This window comes from Dipodomys spectabilis, unplaced genomic scaffold (genome assembly GCF_019054845.1).
Source record: "Dipodomys spectabilis isolate Male_0828 unplaced genomic scaffold, ASM1905484v1 ptg000436l, whole genome shotgun sequence".
Lineage (NCBI taxonomy): Eukaryota > Metazoa > Chordata > Mammalia > Rodentia > Heteromyidae > Dipodomys > Dipodomys spectabilis.
In genome coordinates this window covers 4441586-4461172 of record NW_024871113.1, presented here as the reverse complement: position 1 = coordinate 4461172, position 19587 = coordinate 4441586, and the positions used below count along the sequence as shown (strand labels likewise).

The 19587-nt window shown below is 38.3% G+C and overlaps 1 pseudogene; it reads left to right on the top strand.

Annotated features, from left to right (window-relative positions):
- Positions 1–16867: 16867 nt before the first annotated feature.
- On the top strand, positions 16868–19112 carry LOC122097814 (annotated as a pseudogene).
- Positions 19113–19587: the final 475 nt, after the last annotated feature.

Sequence of the window (19587 nt, the reverse complement as noted above, 5' to 3'; positions counted from 1 at the left end):
CAGAGCTCTTTGTGGTTTACCCTGTGCCTACGGGAATGATTCAGTATGAATTAGAGAGTTATAGGAACAGATGTTGCTGGAGCTCAGCCATCGCCATGTGAACTATATGACTCTGGTAGGGATGTCTTGTTGTAGTTCCACAGGGCCACATGATGGAGCACTTCCAAAAATTACTCTAGACCATAATCTTGCTACTACTTTTTCTCATGACCGTAACAGAGAACCCCAGCCTGCTCCATGACAAAACTACAGCACAGACATGGAGGCCCCTGTTTCTTGAAATGCCAGAGGAGGAAATATTTTTCCAACTAGGACTCTCTACACAATTGGGACCAGAGACTCAAAGAACCAAAGCACAGCTCACACACAAAGCTCTGTGGATGCCCTCAGCAATCTCAAGGTGACACAATCTTTTTCTTCTCCCTTCCTACACTGAAAAGGTTACTAATTCTCATGTCTCACTCAGAGTCATTCCTCACGAATCCGTGGTTAAAGAATGTGCCTGTCACTCTTCAGAGCTGAGAAGAGAAACTGATGTGTAATAGAGGTAATCCAGCAAAGTGAGGAACAGACAGAATGCCCTTCTGACTTTAGGAGAGGAGCACATGTCTTGCTCTTTTTGTACCTAAATGTGCCTCTAACATCTTAGTGGGATTTTTCTATTGTTATAGTTAATATATTAAACAGTTTTAACCAGAGAGGCTCAATCTGCATTCATTTCTCGTTTCCATTCTTTTTCCCTTCTTTTTATTTGCATACATGAATTGTATAAAAAAATTTCTTTTCTTTTGTCATTTCCATATCACATGCAATATATTTTAATAAATTTGCCTTCTCTGTTGCTCTGCTGTCTTTTGACTTATCTCCCCTTTTGAAAAATGTTTTAAGGGAATGCATTATGCTATTTTGATGCATATAATATATGCTGATCATATTTACTTTACATCACTCTGACCTTTTTCCACCTTATCTCCACTGGTTCCTTTCTCCAAACAGTCCCCTTATTATATTCATTCATGATACATTTAAACATTATATATATACATATACACACATATATCCATATTTTTTAAGGTTTAGATGCCAGAGATGAGAGAGAACATGCAAGATTTCCCTTTCCAAGTCTACTTATCTGGCATAACATGATAGTCTCCGTTTCCATCTGTTTTCCTGCAAATGACATAATTTAATTTTCCTTATGGCCAAATGATACTCCTTTGTACATATACCACATTCTCTTTATCCATTCATTGGCTGTTGTGAATGTTGTTGTAATAAATATTCATGTGTGGGTATCTCTAATGTTAACTTACATTCTTTAGCATAGCAGGATCATGGCTGCTTGTCAGAGTCAAAAGATGCAAATGTCCAAATTCCTTGGAAATTTCATATATGAAAAAAAGAAACACAGTTATAAAACTGTTGAGGAATGACTATGTTACCACCACTATTTCATGGCATAAAACATTTAAAATATAAAAATTAAAACATGTATAATAAATCTTTTGTTCTTTTTTAACATTTGAATTTCTCAGTATAATGTGAATTCTACATTATGTTTATTCTCTGAAGTTCAGGTGCCAATGAATAGATTTAACTCTATCATAAAATCTATGTGATTTTATGTAAGTGGAGTTATTCCTGATTACTTTTTGGTTGTTTTTATAAAAATTTCATATCATATCTGTCCAGATTCCCTTAGAAATAACTTTCATGCTGAAAAGATTATCTCTGAGAACTTTAAACAAGATTCTGTGCCCAAATGTGCTATGTCTAACCAAAGGTTTGGCTTTATGCTTGAGCTACCCTTGACTATGACTTCCTATTTATTCATCTCTGCATTGTTGACATGACAGACATGAGCCACCACACCCAGCCATTGTGCTTCCCTCTGTCACTGGGACATGGCTCTGCATCCCTTCATTCAGCCATAGGTCAAGATAAAGTCTCACTAACTTATTTTTTTTTTTGACCTTTTTGTTTAAAGGATGCCCTTTAAACATGATTATACAATATCTGCATCTCAAGGAAATTATAGTTACAAACTTGAGCCTCTGTGCATGACATGTTTTGCTTTCTTTCTTTTCTTTTTGGTGGGGGGGGGGGGGCAGTTGTGGGGCCTGAACTCTGGGCCTGGGCGCTGTCCCTCAGCCCTTCAGCTCAAGGCTAGCGCTCTACCACTTGAGCCACAGAGCCACTTCCAGCTTTTTTTCTTTTTGCTTATGTGGTGTTGAGGAATCGAACCCAAGGGCCTCAGGCATGCAAGGCAAGCAAGCGCTCTACCACTGAGTCACCTTCCCAACCCCTGTTGTGCTTTCTTTTAATCACAGACCAAAAAAGTTAATGAGCATTGTTATACAAATATCACAAAACTAAAATAAAAAATGTTTTTGAAAATCAGGGAAATCAGCCTAAACATTTGCCTTTGAAGGCAGTGTCTTCATACTGAAAAATTTGACCCTTATCTCATACAATGTGAATTTTCTAGAGGCATTTTCCAAGCCTGGGGAGTATTCTATTACACCAAAGTGCGAGACGAACCCAAAAGGTGGACTGTTACTTTACTGGAGAATGCCTTCTGCTGTTTTAGGGCAGTTTATTTGCCAAAGAGATCAGGCTTATCAGGCCCAACCATAATCAAGAGATGTTTTTAGATTTTCTTTCCCACAATCACATCCTCTTCATTTCCAACCATCTGTGCATGTCACCAGTCTAGACAATCTATTCATGTCTATTCATGTAGCCCATGAAATTGTTCAAGAGCTATCCAGAATCCATGCTTAAGACCAAAATTTCTGCTCCTCTTGCCTATTTGATACCTAATACAATTTCTACTATATTTCTCACAAAAATACTTCTTTGAAATTACACTGTCAGCGTTTACTTTTTCTGTGATAACAGGCAGCAAGGTTGAAGCTTCTATTATCACATGTTAAAAGAGAAAGGCATACCTTTTTCCCTCAGAAAATAAGCTATGATTGTTGTATTTGCAATCTATGGATTAGAGTTTTAAGGATTTATTATTATTGGTTAATTGTATTATTATTAGTTATATAAAAAGATATTCTAAATAACAATAACAGCATTGACAACATAAATTATAATGTACAAAATTCAAAAATAAGCTTTATATCCAAATATACATTATGTCCAATATTCCTAACTGTGTAAGTTTTGATATGAATTTTTAGGATCAAATATCTTAAATAAGCATCTAGTAGAAGTTATTTAGTATGCTAATCACATCTATTTAACTGATTTGATTTGCTCTTTCAAAAAAAATATCCCAGGATATGTTTACAGAGTTAGTGGGGCTCAGAGGAGAGTGTGGTTGTTTTACCACTGGGATTAGAAAAACCTTACAAAGGTACCCTTCATTCAGTTGAGGATTGGTTATGGTGTTCATATCCTTGTTAAGAATATTAGATCTAATGTACATTTTAAAATCCCATATATTATTCAAATCTTGTATACTATAAATGTTCCATCAAAATATAATAATAAGCTAAGTTTGATCCAAGGATGACTGATAAGCTATAAAGTAAAATTATAAATACCTTAGCTTAAACTTGGTTAAAACAGAATAAAAACCAATGAAACACAACAACAGCTGTATTGTAACTGTTTGGTGTGAGAAGTCTCTTAAAGAACAGTTTTATCTCTAATAAGTTCAAATTTAATAAAATGTAAAGGTTTACTTTTTTACAGATGCTTCTTATTTTGTAGAATATCATTCAAATATCATTCAAGGGTCATGAACAATATATGTGAGAGACTGTCGATCTCAATCTCTGTGAATCACTAATAAAAATACACTTCTACTGATTATTGATAGATATCATTAGCTTCTTATAAAATACATACCCTACAATGACCTTCAGTATTAGTTTTCTTGATTCTCTAACCCTGAAGCAAATTCCTTGTCATATTTTAACAGATATCCTATTGAGAGACAGGTATGTTTCATAGTTAACCGTACATAGTACTATATTTAAATTCCTTATTGTACCCCCTAATAACTGCAGCGGGTGCTGCTTACTGTATACCAAAGCTTTGTCTTCTTTAGAGTAGTTGCTCTGAGGCCTCGGCCCAGCTGCTACTCCGTGGATAAGCGTGGCCATGGAAATAGAACACATTTGTTTCATTTCTTACAAATGGAATGCGAACTGAATTGATGTATTCTACTTCTACGTTCCACTATGTGCCTCCATAATTCTCTTTTTTATCCTTTGGCCAAATGGGGAGAAGTTTGAAGCATTTTTAAAGGGCAGGGACCCAAAGAAGATACAGCTTGAGTTTTCTGTTGACCAGGGACAAAAGGTTTTTCTTGATATTATTTTTTTTCCCTTTATACCAGGAGATGAGTAAGCCTTAATGCAGGTTTTAGTGGAGAGTGTCCGATGCCGAAAATGAAATGCATTACTGTTATATTGCCTAAATTACAAACTTTAGCTACTAAAACTTCTCCCTAGGTAATAAATTGACTTTTCAATAGATGCAGATTGTTCACATCATATTATTTGCTTCATTTTTTAATTAGGCTACCAGGGTTGTTTTTGTTTGTTCTTGTTTTTATTTGTTGGTTTGGATACATTTTGCTTTTTTGGCCTGATTTCCTAATAGAGACAGGTAGAGAAGGAAACATCAGCCTATCTGGTTATAGTTGTAAACTTAAATATCATGTTTTCTACAATTTTAGATGACTTCTATTTACTGGTAAAGATTTGTGTACAGATTTATTTTAGACTTAGTCACTTCCTACTAGATCAAATATTGTGTGGGTCACCAATTCTAGGAAGGTTAATGAATTTTTTTAAAATGTACCATCATAATATTGGAATGACCATAATTACAAGAAACAGTAAGGTTTATGGCTTTAGGAGCTAGAGTTTTGACCCTGTCCTGTGTATTTCATTGATAAACCCTAACCATTGGAGGGCTTTTTTTCTGTGGATCTTAGCTTGGCTAAGGGGTTAGCCAGAGTTCTTGGTGAGGCAGCAAAAGAGATTCTGTGTGATATCTCAGTAGAGCTCACATACACCCACTTGTCTGAGTTGGGGAGGAAGTGGAGGCTGAGGTCAGAAAGTCACCTTTTTCTGCTTTTAGACATTTCCAAAGCTCTCAGGCTGGGGTTTCAGATTTATTTTTGTTTATGGGGAACTGGTTTAGAAAAAAAGTAAAATGTGGTATCTTAACCTCTAATAAGATCTCAAATATGTATTATTTCAGCAAGCTCAATCTCATACAGATCCAGTCCGCATTGATATTCTGATTTTGGAAGGAAAAGAGGAGCAGACTTGATTTAAATCTTGTAATCTTTAGTATAGGAATGGATAACAAATATTCTACTTTTTTAGAAGGATTAAAAAGTCCTACACATAGTATGTCTAGTTTTCTTAAAAGCATAACTATTTTCATGGTATATTTGTAAAAGTGAACCTCCAATTTGTTTCTGGCTTTTCTGTCTTCTGAATGGTAAGTGGTAGGCAGAAGGATCAGGACCAGGATACAAAATAGTTAAACTCTACCCCACTTTTCCAGAAATGAGGGACCCCAGTATTATTTGTCTGAGTTTCCTCATTTTATCTTTCACTCAATGGATTTGAATACTTTAAAATAAAAACTTCATGAAGCATAAAAGTATATAATAAATATCTGAAGAATTTATGAAGACAAAGCTAAGAAACCAATAAATTTGTATTAATTCCTAAAAGAAACAAGATGGCTATCTACATATTGCTTTATAAATACTTATTTTAGTTGCTTTGAAAGAACACAGTTTAGCACATGCCTAAAAATTCCTGTTGTTGAGCTGGGAAGGTAGCTCAGTGGTAGAGTGCTAGCCTGGCCTGCATGAAGCCCTGGGTTCCATTCCTCAGCACCACATACACAGAAAAGCCAGAAGTAGCACTGTGGCTCAAGTGGTAGAGTGCTAGCCTTGTGCAAAAGAAGCTTAGGGACAGCGCCCAGACCCTGAGTTCAAGTCCCAGGACTGGCAAAAAAAAATATTGTTGTTATTTTAAACTTTAAGTTTTAAGTATTTATTGAGGCATTCAGAAGATATGTTTTGGAAAAAAATAGTCATTTATGAAAAATGGGACATCCCAGCCAGGGGTCAGTAACTGATGCCTGTAATTCTAGTTACTCAATTCTAGTTACTAGTTACCCTGAGATCTGGTGATCATGGTTCAAGGCTAGCCTGGGCAGGAAAGCCCATGATACTCTTATGGCCAATTAACACTGAAAAAGCCAGAAGTGAAGCTGTGGAGTAAAAACACTCAGAGACAGTACCCAGACCCTGAATTCAAACCCTAAGACCGGCACCAAAAATAAATAAAATAAATACATTGCACTTCCTATTCTATAATTCCATAATTCCAGTGCTACAATTTCTTCCTCAGGAAGAGGAAGAATAGGGAGGTGGGACACTGAGAAAAGAATGGGTAGGGTTTTTTTTGTTGTTGTTGTTGTTTATGTTTGTGGCTCTTTTAAAGCTGTAAGACCACCCAAGATATAGAAGAGCAGCAGGAAAACACAAAGAATAGAGATTACAGTAGGAGTTTTGGTTCAGAGGAGAAGAGACACCATCAGTACTGGTGAGTTCATTAGACTTAGAAAGCAAACTGGAATAGACATGATGAACTATGAGCTAGGGCATCTATCTATCTATCTATCCAATGATCGATGGATCAATCGGCATCTTGGTCCTTTCTAAACAAACGTCATTATTTCTAAACAAAAGTGTTCTATCCAGCTCAATGATAACAGGAAAGTCAGTGCTTGTGCTAAGATTCTCTTCTCCTTGACAAACTGTAAATGAACCATCAAAGCTCACACCCTACTTTTCTATCAGATAAAACTAATGCCAGCCTATGTCTTCATAATAATCTTATCACAAAGTAGGGTAAGATGTCTTAACTTGTTCTAATGCAGTTGATTACTAAAGGTTTTAACTACACACATATGTGTGTGCAAGTGATCATGTGTGTGTGTGTGTGTATGCACACACGCACACACACACACACACACACACACACACTTCCTTATGCAATCTGTTTTCCCTAGGCTTTTCAGTCATCCTTCTGCAGCAAATAAAAGTCATATGTCTATCTTTGTTATAGTAAAATTACACAGGTAGAGTTCCATACATTGTATTTATTTATTTATTTATTTATTTATTTTTTTTGTCGGTCGTGGGGCTTGAACTCTGGGCCTGGGCGTTGTCCCTCAGCTCTTCAGCTCAAGGCGAGCGCTCTACCACTTGAGCTACAGCGCCACTTCCGGTTTTCTGGTGGTTTTATTGGAGATAGGAGTCTCACGGTCTTTCCTGCCCGGGCTGGCTTTGAACCGCGATCCTCAGATCTCAGCCTCCTGAGTAGCTAGGATTACAGGCGTGAGCCACTAGCGCCCGGCTCATTGTATTTATTTTTTAAATTTTATTTTATTGTAAAGATGCAGTACAGAAGGGTTATAGTTACATGAGTAAGGTAAAGAGTACATTTCTTGTCAAGCATTGTTACCTCCTCCTTTGTTTTCTCCTACTATCCCTTCTCTTTCCTACTTTCCCTACTCCCCCCTTCCCTAAAGTTGTAAAGTTCATTTCCAACATAGTGTCTTGAGAGTATCTTGTTGTAATGGGTCATCCTGTGTCCTTGTTTCAGCATTTTGTTATTCCCCTTCCCCTCTCCAAATTACATAAATGTATATACAAGATACAGGGTGGACTCAAGAGGTTTTATTTGTTGTTGTTTTTAATGTACTATGTGATTTTTTTTGTTTCTATTGTATATTCTTCCCTCTATGGTATATCCCTGTTGTCACTGTATTTCATTTTGGCACATTGTATTTATTTTGATAGTATTTTTGGATATACAGAATGCAGAGCTATTTTTCCATTAGAATAAATGAGTTAAAAATATATTGGTTAAAAAATATATTAAGAGCTAAGTTTCAGTACAGTAGTACTGAAACCTCTAGTATTTGTTGTCTAAGCACAAATAGGTTAATATAGTAGGCTTGCCATAGTAAGCAAATAAAAACGTAAAGATGTCTAGGTAAATATAACATTGGACAATGTTTTAATATAAAAAATATAAATGTTCAAGTGTTTTATACATATAACATTCAGGACATGCTTACACTATAAAACTATTATGTACTTGACATTCACATTTAACTGGACATCCCTACTCTACTTGACAATCCTATTCTGTGGTCGGTGATATGTCATGAAATGCAGTTCCTGCTGCATTGTTTTCTGTGATGTCCCCAAGTTTCCATTCCTTCCTCCCCAATCCAATGATTAAGACTTTCCAAATATTTAAAGGATTTGTGAATATCAACACCAAACAGAATCTCCATGCCAGAGATGCAAAAATCAGACAAGACTCCAGCTTTGCATTAAAGAAGTAAAAAATCCTTGTTTTGTTATCATGATTTTATTTTTGCTTTGTTGGTACTTGTGGTAGGAGTTGTTGCTGATACTTGTTAAAGGAGTTGTTATGGCTTCTGAAGGCAAGAAAGAGCCAAACCTGGTTAAAATAAACATAAAATCCTTTTTTTTTGGGGGGGGGGGGGTCGGGTCATGGGGCCTGAACTCTGGGCCTGGGCACTGTCCCTCAGCTCTTCAGCTCAAGGCTAGCGCTCTACCACTTGAGTCACAGAGCCACTTCCGGCTTTTTTCTTGTTGCTTATGTGGTGCTGAGGAATCAAACCCAGGGCCTCAGGCATGCAAGGCAAGCGCTCTACCACTGAGCCACCTTCCCAGCCCCCAGATAAAATTCTTAGGACTATCTCACTATGCAAATTAACTGTGAGAGTTTTCTTTGTGGATTGTAACATAATTTTAGGGTTTTAACATATTTTAGTCTTTTGCAATTAACAAGATGTAACTTTCAAAAACTACTTATGAATTTGAACATCACATTATTCTTCAAGTCCTTATTGTCTTTTTCATTATTCTGAAATTGTTACTGGAATATTTTTGAGGCAATATAAATAAATACTGTAATTTGGCAGAATGTGATTATCTAGTATAAATTTACCAAATTTGGATTTATGATTATGTTCAAGGAAAGCAAGAAAGCAAAACTCAATAAGGAAATAGTCTGCCTCTAAATTTTAATAAATGGGGTAGACTCTGAAGCACTTGTGTTGAGGATCTTAAAACACTGACTTAGTTAACTTGCCTTTCTTGTTCTTAAAGCTTACTCCATGATCTACCATCATTGGATGACTTGCTAGTGATGTCATGGGTTCTATAATTCCTGAGTTTTAGAGTAAGGCTCTGTGATGGGGATGGGATGGTGTCTCATAGTCTCAAGAAAGTGGAAGACAAAGGGTATGTACAGATTAGGGCCTAAGTAGTCTCATATCTAGCACTCTCATTTTACTTGCTAAGCTTGGGTTGGAGGGATAATCTACTGCACTGTCTTTTATCACCTTCTAATTTTAGTCAACGAATGATATTGACCGGTAGACAGAAAGAAAGAAGCTGAAGATTTCTCCTTTCTGTGTGTATCATCTCTGGTCAGGAAAATGCCTTCCTCCTCTAATTTAGGGATGTGAGTGGATTCCTGATGGTGCTGCCTCAACAAGTCTATTTTGATTCTTGTAATTTTCATTTTCCATTGCACCAATACCCTATTGCTGGAGAGGTTTTTGTGTATTGAAGTCATATGTCATTTCTTTACAGATGGAAATCTATGAGCTGTTTGAGGAAATAGTATATGTTCTAATAGTGATATCATATTTTCCACAAGAAGAGCAAATGATATTTTTAAAAGAAGAAAGCCCTCTCTTTCAATAACTGTCTCTCTGTTTTCTTTTTCTCTTTTCCTCTACCTCATTTCCTCCTTGCCTTCTTGCCACCCTCTCTGTCTTCTCTCATGTTTCCTTCTGGCCAATGGTGACTCCAATCTTTATATTTACAAATATCAAACCATCAGTAAAGGATGGCAACCTTGTAGCCTACAGGATTCCCCATATAAGAATCCTGAAAACAAGTATATTAAAAACAGCTAGCAAGGCATTGGTGGCTCACATCTGTAATCCTAGCTACCCAGGAGACTGAGATCTGAAAATCTTGGTTGGAAGCCAGCCCAGGCAGAAAAGCCCCCATGATACTCTCATCTCCAATTGACCACTCAAAAACTAGAAGTAATGCTGTGGCTCAGGTGGTAGTGCACTAACCTGGAGCAAGAAGAGGCCCAGGGGCAACTAGTAACAGTTGTAATATTATAGTGATATACTGTAATTAAAATTATATGAATGTTGTCTCTTTTCTCTCATAATATCTTTTGGTATACAGTAGATATTAGCAATTTCAGCTTAGTTATTTTTCTTCCCTTATTAAATTGTGAACTTGCTCCTTTCAATTAAAGCAAACATGTTTTCAGTTCTTTGGGGGCATGTCTGAATGTCCACAATCCTACTCTTGCTTTGGTTTTATTAAGTATAGTAAAGATCACTTAAACATTATCACTGTGGTACTGTGACAATCTCTCTGATAATCTACAGGGATAATAAATGGGTGATAGTTGGGTAGAGTATGAGGACATGCTGGGCAAAGGGATGATTAGCGATGTGGTATGGAGAAAGAAGAGAATATGAGATTTCATCACACATGAAATTAATTCAATCTGAATTTATAAATTGTTATTTCTGGAAATTTTTGATATTTGTGAGCTGTGATTGATTTTGGGAAATAAATGTGAACAGTAAAGCCACAGATAAAAGGAGACATTTGTAAAATGTTAAGTATCCTTGTTCTATTTGTTTTGCATGTTGCAGAAGACAGTTATGTATGCTTTAGAAATATGAAAGTATTTAGAAAGTAGGAGAATCTTTTTCAGTCCATCTCCATTCTTGCTAGCTTTCATATTAATATTCTAGGGTAGATATAATTGATTATGTGACAATATATCAAGACAAATGTGATTGCCAGGACACTGTACTAGATGAAATTAGGCTATTGTCTATTGAATGTAAGGGAATATATTCTTCTCTCTCCCTCCCTCCATTCTTCCCTCTCTCCCTCCCCCTTTCTCTCTCTTTCTTTTTTTTTGGGGGGGGGGTCCAGTTGTGGGGCCTGAACTCTGGGCCTGGGTGCTATCCCTCAGCTCTTCAGCTCAAGGCTAGCACTCTACCACTTGAGCCACAGAGCCACTTCCGGCTTTTTTTCTTTTTGCTTATATGGTGCTGAGGAATCAAACCCAGGGCCTCATGCATGCAAGGCAAGTGCTCTACCACTGAGCCACTTTCCCAGCCTTCTCTCTTTCTATTCTTTCCTTTTTTATATCCACAGCCAAGACTCATAATTGGTACCTGCTACTTTTGCTCATTAGCTAGAGCTCTACCAATGGAGCCACATCTCCAACCCCAGGGAGCATATTCTGTTTTGTTATCTTTAAGTAGTTGTTTGAAGGGATTTCAACGCAATGTCTCAGTATGTGAGTACAATGCATGATGACCAATGTCATAGGGGAGTACCTTCAACACATAGCATCTGCGCTCATCTAAATTCATGTACTTGTGATGTCTGTAAAATACAGACTGTTTACATTGAACCTTTTCAGAAGGAACCTGTGTTTAATCCCAATAGGTCTCTAATTGTCTTACTCTAAGGTGAAAGTTAGTGTCAAGTAGTATGTCAAATGACAATTGTCCGTAACAACACTGTCTTTTCTTTGTAGCTACTTAACATTTACTTTCCAGACATTTCAAGATCCTGGTGGGCCCTTGAAGACAGCAGCCAAGTGGCTCACAGAGCATTCATTCAGAACTCACTCTTCACAGCAGTGATTCCAGGAGCAGCTGCGTGGCCAGCCTCAAATCTCCACTCTCTCTCTCACTCTCATTTATGTACTGATTGAAATTCTCACATTCATCTCTCTCTTGTGTCTTCCAACTACAAATCTTCTGAGTCACTTTGCTCAACTCGAGACCATGACTTGACTATTTTTCCTTGACCAGAATATGAAAACACAGGTGCTTGTAATGAAGTTTGGGGCTTGTGTGGTAGAATTCCAGCATGACTGACCACAAGGCAACAGTTAAACTTTAATAACAGTCATTCTCATGCTATCATGAAGTGTATGGACCCCTACTCATTGCTTCTGACTAGCTGTCTCTCCTTAGGCTGCTGCCTCTAATTCTGGACTCTGCCTAGCCTACCCCTACCCCTGTACTTCCTGTTATCTTTTAAATGAGTCTGCTACAGCAAGGATTGCAAACAGGGTGATTTATGCCACTTACAGAGTTAGAAGCCTAGGAGCCAGGTATGGGCCGGGATGACCCTCCTGTAGTCTTTCTCCCTGGCTTGTAGATGGCTTTCTTTCCCTTGTGACGTTACATGACTTTCTTCTGGACCTGTGAATTCCTAGTATCTCTTTGTATGTCTTCATCTTTCCTAGGAAGACAAAGTCAGGTTGGACTAAGGCCACTTAAGTGACCTCACTTTAACTATCTCTTTAAAGGGGTTATCTCAAAACAGAGTCACTGTCTGAAGTACTGGGGTTAAAACTGCAACACATACATCTGGAGGGTGGGGGCGCATGGTTCAGCCCACAACTTCCAAGTTCACTTCTAAGTCCCTCCCTTTCCTCCCCTTCTCTACCTTCTCCCTTCCACTCCCTCCTCCCTCCTCCTCCTCCTTCTTCCTCCTTGTACTGGGGCTTGAACTCAGGGCCTACTCCTCTTACCCTCCTCCTCTTACCCTCCTCCTCCCTCCCCTCCCCTTCTTTCTCCCCCTCCTCCTCCACCTTCTCCTCCTCCTCCTCCTTCCCCCTCCTCTCCTCCTTGTACTGGTACTGGGGATTGAACTCAGGGTCTGGGTGTTGTCCCCTAGCCTTTTATTCCGCAAGGCTGGCATTTATCACTTTAGACACAACTCTACATCTGGATTTTTGCTGACTAATGAGATGAGTCTCATGGCTTCAAACTATTATCCTCAGATCTCAGCCTCCTGAGTAGCTAGAATTAAAGGCATGAGCTACCCATGCTCAGCTTGTTCTATCTTCTGACCCCCAAATTTCAGCTCCATTCTATAGCAGAGCACCCTTGTTTGTGATTGATTAAATATTTTCCCTCATGTTCAGTATAAAATTATGCCTATTTTCATACACTTAGCTAAACATTGTTCAGATGAACTTAAAATTACAGTTTCTTCTAGATTGTAAGTTCCATGGTAGGATTATTTCTCTCCTCTCTGTTGCTCAGGATGGACAAATGTGATACGTTCTCTTTGTCCTGAAGTTCCCACAGGAACATTGGGTAGATGGAGGCTGGCTAGGAAGATTGCTTTTACTTCTATGAACAAATGCATCTTCTCTTTTGACTTATTTGACTTACAATAAAACTTTATTGAGGTACTAATTCAGAGATAATAGGAAATATGTCATTTGATTATATATCAGTTTCATGCATTTTTTAAACAAAAAAATTATCTGCTTCATGTAAGTTATTCTACCTTAATTAATAAATGTACTTGCCTTTCCAAATCTTCCAATCCCTAATCTCTCCCAATGTCCTCCTTTTTGGAACTTCTTTTGAAGAACATAAAAAAAAAATCATATATATGTATATATATATATATATATATATATATATATGACAGCACCTAACAGCCATTTTTGCCTCTGTATGAATTGCTTTGTGCTAGATGATTGTATGGTTTTTGTATGATTTTAACTGTGACTGGTTTTAGTTACTCAGTAGTGGAATGTCAGCCTGGGAGCCTAGAGTTGCTTAGTAAAAGACTTCAAAGGCTTTACAGCCTTGACCAAGGGCGAAAAGCCCTCAGAATCATCCCCACAGCTGCAACGCCCCTCCCGGAGGCTGGGGCAGTAAGGCCTAGGGAAGAAATATAATGTTTTAAGAAACCTAAGCAACTCCATTTTTGTTTAACACTCCATCTCAGTTCTGCGACTTGACTCGTGATCCACTTTAGCCCCAATGCTAGGAATTTAATGACAGAAAGCCATGCACAATCTTGGAGCCATAGATGGCGTTTGCTTAAGCAGGTGTTAGCCCCCAAGTGGTGTGCCCCCCCCCCCAGCCACCTAGGACTTAGAGTTTCTAACCAACCTGTTCTTCAGAGCCTGGGGCGAGACATGCCATGCATTCTGTTGGTCCAGGTGTGACTCGTAACCTTTTTCGGTCAAGCTATGGACCAAGGACATTTTTCTGTAAAGGTCAACCAATCATTATTTGCCCAGTTTAGCTTGCTTTAAATGTTAACCAATCATGTAAGTTCTTATGTAAAAGTTCCTTAAAGTTGTTTGTTCAATACTATAAAAACAGCCCTGATTCTATGCTCAGGGCCTCTTAGCATCACCGGTTACCATGTGCGCTTAGGACCAAGCTCGAGCTTGCAATAAACCGGCTCTTTGTTGCTTACATTGATCGTGGTCTCTGGTGGTCTTCTGGGGGTCCCCGAATTTCAGTATAACACTTTTTTTTTTACTGTCATTACACACATTCATAAAAATCATCTTTATTAGGGAATTGCCTTATTATCTCTAATCTTTACACCATTCCTATAAGATAGGTATTATTAAACATTTTATGGATAAGAAGTTATGGGTTAAGATGTCAGTTGCATTCTATTTAGAAAAAAATCTGCATTTGATACATGTTGGTCAAATTCTTATATTACTGTTCTTTCTACTATACAAAAATAGCATATATAATACTTTGACTTTTCAAACTTTCAGAAGGGCTTGGGTTCTCAAAGCTCTTAGTCATATTTTTAAACATTAAGAAACAGTTAATGTCTAATATATTCCTTCTCTTTCCTCCCTTTCAGAAATTAAAAAAATATTTATAAATGTGTAGCATTCTCTCTAATCTCACAGATTCATGAAAGAACTCTAATTACTGAATTAATTTTGCACTTTGCTTTGGCATATTGGTTACTATTGGTTTACTTATTCCCCAGCTTCTTGGCTAGTTCTTTCTGGTTTAGCTCCAGTCATGCAAGTCAGGGTCCTGAACAGCAGGAAGAGGTCCATCTACTCCACTTGGTGGGAGGCATGGAACGGAAGGGGTAGTGGTTGAGTTCCAATGGTGAGTAAATTGTTAAGAAACTCTTCCAGAAAACAGCAAGCTAGTGAAAGTTTTGGGAAGGTCACAAACCGACATATAGTTCAAAAGGTAAATCAAGAAGAAAACCCCAGTAACAAGGGCAAAAGATTGGACTGAGTTGGTCAGGAGCCAAAGGAAATAAACACAAGCTGAGGAATGTTTCAGGAATAAAATCTTTGCCTGTGGTTGCATTGACCTCTCTGCATATTTGGCATGTAGTTAATCTTTTTTTATGTGTGTATGTACCAGTCCTTGAACCAAGGCCCTGGTCACTGTCCCTGAGTTTCTTTTTGCTCAAGGCTAGTATTCTACCACTTGCACCACAGCTCCTCCTCCAGCTTTTTGGTGGTTAATTAAAGTTAAGAGTCTTATAGACTTTCTTTCCAGGATTGACTTTGAACTGAAGTCCTCAGATCTCAGCCTCCTGAGTAGTTAGGATTATAGGAGCAGGACACTGGTACCTGGCTATGCAGTTAATTTTTTATCAAATACGTAACATCCTCTGATTAAAAGAGTGGCATGGAAAATTAGTGTTATAACAAAAATCTGATAGATCAGTATGCATTGTGCCACAGGATAAAATAATGGCACAATACCAACAAGTGCCAAGCCAGCACCTACTCCTTGGATGAGCATCCGGGATCCATTAATGAGAGGATATATCTCTTTGTGATCCCACAATGTGAGCCCATATAAACATTACCTGGATTGTGCTTTCCCAAAAATGTCACCTTTGAGACTGCTCTCGTTACTCAGACACTGAAAATAATACACGGCCAGCGACATGGTTTTCCTTGACAAAATAATCCTAAATCTTGTTGACATTCCTACTTCACAGGGCTGAGCTATCCATTAATATTCTTGTTTGCTTCAGAAACTCAAAATATATGCTATAATGATTCATTGATAGCACTGAAAGTTTTATAAGAATTAGCAGGAAGGAGATGAGGAGATATTTGCTAAATGGTATACAATTATTCTTAGATAAGAGAAATATTTTAAGTCATAGGTGTCAAATAGGCAAATATGTAGAGACAGATAAGTAATTGAAAGAAGCTAAGGGAAGAAACCAGAGACGATTCCATTTACTTACTTTTTTGTGTGCCAGTTCTGGGACTTGAACTCAGAGTCTGGGTGCTGTCCCTTAGCTATTTTGCTTAAGGATGATGCTACTTGAGCCACAGCTCCAATTCTGGATTTTGGGTGGTTAATTAGAGATAAGAGTTTCATAGACTTTCCTGACCTGGCTAGCTTTGAACCTTGATCCTCAGATCTCTGCCTTCTGGGTAGCTAGGTTTCCAGATGTGAGCCACTGATACTCTGCTGAAGTTTGCTTTTAATGTGATAATAATATCTAAATGAACTCTAATGAGGGATATACAACTCTATAATAATACTAAGAACTGTGGGGCATTATAATGTGATACCATGTGACATAATGTTAGGTCACAAAAATGCCATGTTTCTGTATATGGCCTTGAGATACTTGTTCTCAGGGAAGTCATTTGCCATAGAAAAAGTCCTGCTCCGAAAGCACCACATTGATGGGGAGCCCTATAAATATATTATACAGAGATCACACAAAGAAATCCTGGAAACAGAGGAGAGGAGACAGAGAAAGAGGGATGGGGAGATGGACAGATAGAAAAACAGAAAGGCAGAGAGACAGACAGAGACAGACAGAAAGAGAGAGAGACAGAGACAGAGACAGAGACAGAGAGAGAGAGAGAGAGAGCCTGGCCATTACCAGTTGTCCCAGACTCCATTATGTCACCTTCAGCCAATGTTTGGCTGGACCCACTTGAGACACCCCCAGGCTACACAGTCCTTGTATTCCAGATCCAGCAATTCTAGCCATGTAATAGGTAATTTAATAGTAGTTATTGATTTTGCAGTGTGTGCTGGGAAATATTTTGCTTGTATCATTTGAACTTACTTCAGTAACAGAAAGGGGTTTTCTGTGAAGTATGAAAGAGTAAATAACGTCATGGTGAGCAAATTTTCAATTGGCTCACAGAACTGTACTGGAATGTGAATTACCTTTGGTTTTGGAAGGAGTCAAGAGTTCTGCAAAGCAAGGGCCTTCCCTGGGATATCCCTTCATTTCTCCCAAGCAGCCGGAATCACCTGTTCTGCTCACTTCTTCCCTCCCCCTCCCCCTCCCCCCCTCCTCCTGCCAGAAGATAATAGCTGTCTATTATTATTCTAAGTAAAGGAATTAGAAGCCAATGTGCTAATTTTTCTAATGAGGAAGTTTAAATCTTTAAAACTGATGGCTTAAATGTGATGTCAGGAAAATGAACCCTTAGATATGTATTTTAATGTTTTTTTCTTTCATGCATGTGTTTCTAACGCATTTATAAGATTATCTCTTTGTTGCTTTGTATGTCCCTCCCCCACAGTATAACCCCTGCTTTCACTATATTTGATGTCAGTATAACTTGTGGAGGAGATGGAGAAAAACCAGTCGTTTAAGGATACAGGTGGACCTGTTGCAACAATGAGAAGTACAAGTTGTCATGTCCAAAACGAGCTTTACAACGTTGGGGGGGGGGGGGGAAGGAGAAGGATTGGAATGGGGGGGGGGGAGGCTGGGAAGGGATGTGAAGGGTAAACAAAGGAGGAGGCTGCAATGCTTGGTAAGAAATGTAGGCATTATCCTGCCCATGTAATTGTAACCCCTCTGTACAGTATGTTCACAAATAAAATAAAATAAAATTTTTTTTAAAAAAAAAAAAGAAAAGTAGATCATCACATCCTGTGAGCACATCGTAGGATCCACACACATCTCCCAAGGCTATCCGTATATTTTACGTCTCCTCTCAGACCAGGAGGTTTAAATACATTTCTCCCTCAGCTCCACACCCTAGTGACCCATTAGCAACGTGTAAACAGTCATTAGCAAACACAGGAAAGGAGTTATTCAGTCTTATTCAAGTCTTTGTCCTTTTAGCATTCACAAGATTTTCTTAAGCCGCTGCCGCTGCCGCCAGGAACAGCGTCGGGGAGGCTTGCACCAACACGAAGCGCGAATACGCCCAGTGCTTCAACCTCTGGTTTGCCAAGAAGTTCCTCAAGGGGGATGGTTCTGGGGACCCTTGCACCGATCTCTTCAAGCATTACCAGCAGTGTGTTCAGAAAGCAATAAAAGGAGAAAGAGATTCCTATTGAAGGATTGGAGTTCATGGGCCATGGCAAAGAAAAGCCTGAAAATTCTTCTTGACTTTGCTTGTCACCTTGAAAATGGATTCCTCATATCAGGAAATTGAGAGGACTTTGGAATTTGTCAGCTTAAGACTATGAAGTCATTACTATTTAATGAGTTTGGGAGGAAGTTGCCTCTTCCTCCCTTGTGTAAAGATGCTGCTTTGAGATGATTTCTCACTTGCTTTGGCATCTCACAGGAATTCACTGTGCTAAAGGGGACAATTTCTTGGGATATGGTTGCAATATATGGTCTGGAATCAACTTCAAATATACCTTCTGCATAAATCATTATAAGCTAGTCAAAGTGACGGGGCTCCTTGACCTTTTGATTTCTGCTGCAAAGGACATTATATACACAGTATGGGGGTCCTTGTTCATGAAAGTAGTCAGGACCTTTTTGTTTCCTCAGGGAGCTAATGCTCTAAAAAGGGATCCAAGCAAGTTTTGAGCAATACTTGGATTTACTTCTATATGACATTTAAGATTGCTGATGGCTTGGGTTAACAAAGTTGAGGAAGACAGCTTTTAACAGCTTAGCAAGAGCTGTCTGATTTAAGATGTGAATGCTGCAAGACCACTGAAATGAATACTGTCTCAGAGTTTACGGCAAATAATTGAATATAATACATGGAATGGCTACAGAAGAGCCTAAATTACAAAGATTCGCTGCTAATGGCTTCCATCTGAATTAAGTCAAACTGCATTATAAACAGGAAAAACGTGTCTGCTTAAATGTGAGAGATGGGTGCTTTGGTTTATTTTTGTTTGTCTAGCCTACCCTATGTCTATACTCATCAAGATGAAATAAATTCTAACATTTAGTTTTTTAAAAAAGATTTTCTTAGACATTCATTTCCATGTGGAACAAGACAAATATGTAATAGAAACAGATAGTGTTTGATTGGACGCAGGTGTGTGCATATATGGGTGTACCAATGAGGGCAGAGGATGGATTGGCAGAGAGGGAGCTAAGGTTGAGAGCCCTGAGACTATGGGACAGACAGGTTGGTTGGATTTTTTCCAAAGTTGAGAGTACCCGTACAGCCTTTCTAGTTAATGATACTTAGTAACTCTTCCTTATTATTATCAATGAAGGGTTATTTCTAATATCTTTCCTGCCATTTTACCAATCTTTGGGTGAAGATTTAGATATATTTGAAGCACTGTTAAAAGCAGCTCTGGAATGCGGGCTTCTGCTCTTGGTCCTACAAATCCTGAAAACACCCAAGTTTGAATATTGCTCAGAGCAGTGCAAATATAAGCTAAATATTGGTTTAAACTATTATCCTTCCCCCT